This window comes from Syngnathoides biaculeatus, chromosome 20 (assembly GCF_019802595.1).
Source record: "Syngnathoides biaculeatus isolate LvHL_M chromosome 20, ASM1980259v1, whole genome shotgun sequence".
Classification (NCBI taxonomy): Eukaryota; Metazoa; Chordata; class Actinopteri; order Syngnathiformes; family Syngnathidae; genus Syngnathoides; species Syngnathoides biaculeatus.
The window spans coordinates 17206161-17210947 of NC_084659.1; the positions used below are offsets into that span (position 1 = coordinate 17206161).

The 4787-nt window shown below is 43.4% G+C and overlaps 1 non-coding gene across 1 annotated transcript; it reads left to right on the forward strand.

The window, feature by feature from the left end:
* Window positions 1-2744: 2744 nt before the first annotated feature.
* On the forward strand, window positions 2745-2816 carry trnap-cgg (transfer RNA proline (anticodon CGG)). The gene has a single exon. It is a non-coding gene; the product is annotated as a tRNA-Pro (tRNA).
* Window positions 2817-4787: the final 1971 nt, after the last annotated feature.

Genomic DNA, 4787 nt, shown 5'->3' on the forward strand with positions numbered 1-4787 from the left:
CTCTACCGACAGGTATTTTGATATATTTATTATGACTGTCTTATCTTTCCTCTAGAATAATTAAAATGTAAAAAAATTCTCTTAGCTTTTGTCTCGATGTACTTACTTTCTAAAAAGTGATCACTGCAAACACGGTTGGTACTGGAAGTCTGCCTACCTTCCCGTGTTATGGCAGCAATCCACATCTGTTTTCTTTGTGGGTCCGCAGGAAATCGATGAAAATACTTTTTTTGTTGTTTTATCCTGTCTGTTATGACAGCCCACAGCCACACAAGTGGTAACCATACTTATCTTACGCTCTGTTTTACACTGAGAAAACAGATCATTTTAAAAACTTCATTACCGTCATAAGACAACAAGTGTCTGCCTTCCAAAGCTTGCTTCCTAATATGGCACCATAAAAAAAAAAGTCATGTGGTTTTGTTGACGTAGCTGCAAATCCTCCAGAGATGAGTTGGGCACTTAACCACGCCTCCTGAAGTGACGTCACGCCACATGCACCTACGTCAGACAAACAATTAGCAAAAAGGGCGGCGCAGCAAAAAAAGAATAGAGCGAAACTGTCCGATTTACCGGCTGATTTCTCACTCGCATTCTTAGCTAACAATGAAATATCGTTGAAAAGCAGACCGCAGGGCTTCAAGTATTTCAGCGAGCGGTATTTCAATGGTATTTACATGCATATCGACGGAGAAACCATTGATATTAGCGCGAGATCTTTCCGGAGTCAGAGGAAGACCGAGAAGCCACATAATATAATATATTATAACCCAAAGACGAATTCGTCATTGACAGGTTCCTATTTTCGTGTTACCTATGACACTTGTGTGGAGAATCTGTATATGTATCTGTATAGCCATTTGTGAACCGCCGTATGAAGGAAAGAAGAAGGCGAGGCTTGATTTACGAGTTGTTTTCTCTCGTTTTCTTTGTGTAACGTCACGCGCTCCCCTCAATAATTATTCTTGAATTAGTACCGAACCTACGTAAGTCCCGACCGAGTACGACAATCACTACTTTAGTGTCCTCAAACATCCTTCCTTCAGTCTTGGTGTCTCGGTGCACGTCGAAGGCTTTTAGGACTGCTAGTCCGGTTTAGCTTAGCTCATTAGGCGCGAACCAAGGGACACGTTTGTGCAGTCAGATCATCGCAAAATATCGCTCAACACAGATCAAGTGTGTCAATCATTCACACGTAGCTATGTTATGCAAGCGAAGAATTGCTAATTCATTTATATGAGACATGTATTGAAAATCAAATATAGGGCTTACCTTTGTGCAAGCATATCTGTTCCGGTTGATGGATTCAGTTGATTATGCGGTCTTCCACAAAGTTTGATCCATCGAAGACATTTTTCGTACTGGGTCTTCGGTTTTGGAAAGGGTACGAATTGAACTCCACCAACTAGCCTTTCAGGATACCTGTCGTCACTATTACAGAGTCCGTGACTACACCTCTTAACCATATCTATTGTTAAAGAACCCAAATACGCGATGAAACGCTAACAGAAGCTATACTGGACCATACAACGTTGTCTGAGGAAACTGCTGGTCCAAAAAAGAGGCGTGGTTTATGCAGATCTCTGGCCTCTGATTGGTCAGCGACGCAGATGACGCAATTTCTACAGAGGGGTCAATTAGTGCCTGAAAACCATACAGCTTTGGAGTAAATTCCAAGACCAGCGACCTTTTAATCTTCTTGGTTCCTGAGAAAACATCACCTGGTTGCAACTCATTTAACTGACCTCAAAAGCCATGCTGAAACCAGAGATTGAACTCGGGCCCTTTAGATCTTTAGACTAACGCTCTCCCAACTGAGCTATTTCAGGTTCTTATCTTGAGACCCGTGCTGGTTGCAACTCATTCAAAAGGCCTAAAAAGCCAAAGCATGGACATGACCACAGATGAAAGAACGCAAAAGCCCATTTGACAAAACCTTTCTATCACAGGGCACAATATGAGGTGCAATCACAACACGAGCAGAACTCCCATAACTCAGGACCTTCAGATCTTGAGCTTTTACTTTTGACTGGTTGCAATTCATTTAAAGAGCTGGCACTGTCGGACACGACCAGTGGTGTAATAAGTGCCAGAAAAACACACAGCTGTGTATTACATGCTAACATTTGAACAATTGAGGATCTTACAAGCTGCGATTGGCTGGCAAACGGCTCAACATGTACCCTGCCTCCTGCCTGACAATAGCTGAGAGAGGCTCCAGCACTCATGCGCCCTTCGTGAGGATAACCATCTCAGATAATAGACACCCAGGCTCTCAATAACCCCAAGTGACCTCAATGCCTCCTGTTGGTGCTAATAATAACAACAATAATCATAAGAAACAAAAATATTTAACACTTATACCGAGGTTGAGGTGGACGGGCTTGAGTTGACCAGAAAACAGAGAGAAAGAAGAAAAACAAACTGAGAATGCAAGCAGCTGTTTGTCAGGGCTTTCATCAAAGGTTTTGCTTTTCTTATCTTAAAACTAATTGTGTGAAGTTGTTTTGATTTCAGCTTTATGCACTGACTGAAATTGATGGCCGTGGCCAATGGTTTCGTCCGCTGTCACCACGGGAATCACAAGAACCTCGGGGGAAGGAGTGACAAGAGTGTTGTGGTTTCACTGTGATTGCCGGAGGTGAAGAGCGGGATCGGCAGTGTTTGGTGGGTGACAGAGGCGATGACCTGGCCCTTCAGGGCCGTGAAGTTTTTCAGAGATGGGAGTGGCCATCCACCCATGTGGTTCGTTGGTCTAGAGGTATGATTCTCGCTTCGGGTGTGAGAGGTCCCGGGTTCGACTCCCGGACGAGCCCTGCTAAGCTGTCTTTAGTGGCTCTGTATGCTGTAACATTTTACCTTGCTGTCTTTCTCAAGGTGGCTTGTGTAGAAACTCAACGGTTCATTCTTGTTTAGGGTGGCAGCCAAGTGATCATTGAGTTATGAAGTCATTTGCTCCTCTGTATTGGTTGTTGTTCTTGGGGAACACTTCTCAAGGAGAGGAGCACTGAAAGAGGTCCCGGGTTTGAAATTCCCAACAAGCTCTCTTTGGAAATATCAACAGCCAGGAATCCTTTGCCGTTGTCACACAGTGGCCAGTATGACAAGTGATCATCTTTTTCATTTCTGTGGGCCTTGTTCTTGCGGTATGCTTCACGATTACCTGTGACCTTGAGGAGTCCAGTTTTCAAGTCCCAGAAAAACCCCTTTTTCCCAAATTTCCATTCGCTGAGAAGGGTTTTGTCAGCTTCACCTTTTTGCAGTGAGAAACACTCACAATCTCCGATGTCCTTCCACACGTCAGCGATGGCTTCACAGTGCCGTGTCACTGTACTCATTTACAGGTGCAGAGATTCTATTGAAGATAATATTCCCACCTTATGTTTAAAAGATTGGAACAACGAGTCAACTTAGTCTCTTTTATGTTTGATGTGATGAACCCGGAAATGATGGTGGCGGCCTTCGCTGTTCAACTATATTGTGTGAACAGTGACTGCTGTGCGGCCAATTGGGATTTTAGTTCGTTCACTTTCCTCATTCTCAGCTTGCTTTTCGGCGGAATGTCAGTGTCGTATTTTCCATAAACAATTCGTAGATTCCGTTCCACAATTCACTACACTGGCAGAAGAGGGAAACGCACTTCAACAATGACATCGTGAAAAAGAAGTCCGCCTTACATTCGCACGTATGAAAGTGATACATTTTTGTCTTCTTGACGACAGCATCCATACTCATATTTGAGAAGATTTCTTAAGCGAGGGCTGAAAATAGGGCGGGACTCGCTGGCAGCGTGTTTTCCTGTACTGTCGTTGTTTGCACATGCGTGGTGAGCTAAAGTTAAAAAAAAAAAAGAAGTTCAACTGATGTTTTTTTTTTCTCGGCACGCTGTCGCGATCGACCGGAAAGTATTAACCTTTTTGACACATAGTATATCATGTGACAATTTGAAATTATCAAAGAAAATGTCTCATAGGGGGTAATCCGGAATTTGAACCCAGGACCTCTTGCACCCTAAGAAAGAATCATACCCCTAGACCAACGAGCCACAAAAGTTCACACTTGACACTCATTTTAGAAGCATTCTACAAGACCAGGAGGACGCAACCCACATTTCTTGATCTTTTTTAGCGCCGCTCTCGTGGGTCGCTCCAGCGTTTTCAAAAATGGATGAAATTGGAAAAAGATGGGGGAGGAAAATACATTTTTGGTTTTAATATGGTTTCTGTGAAAGGTAAAATCTTAAACAAAATTATTATACTCCATTCCCTACCCTGACGGTGGCGGTTGAGGTCTGCAGGATATGACTTAGATGTGAGGTGGTGGCCCGAAGAGGTGAGGTTAGCGCCCAGACATTCTCGAGTGCAAGAGGACCAAGAAGAGAGAAAGAAAACATGAAACTCGGCATGTGGGCAGATGTTAGCCAAGGCTTTTTCATCAATTATATTTTTTTTCATCTTACACTAATTGCCTGACATGTTTTTGGTGATTTCACAACTTTTTACATCGACCCAAATTAATGGCCCTGGACCAATGGTTTAGCTGGACTGCCCCCATGGGGAAACCAACAGTAGGTCAAGACCCCACCCAAACTCACTGCTGTTTGTGTCCATGAGCAAGACACAGATACACTGAACTGCTCCCCGGTTTGTTTAGTTGCCCGGTGCTTCAGTGTGTTCCACTAACAAGTGTGGTGTGTTTCACTGTGATGAGTAAAATGCAGACAACAAATGTTGTGTACATGCTTGCTGGTTCATGAAAATAAAGATGATTCTTCTATTTTCTCATGA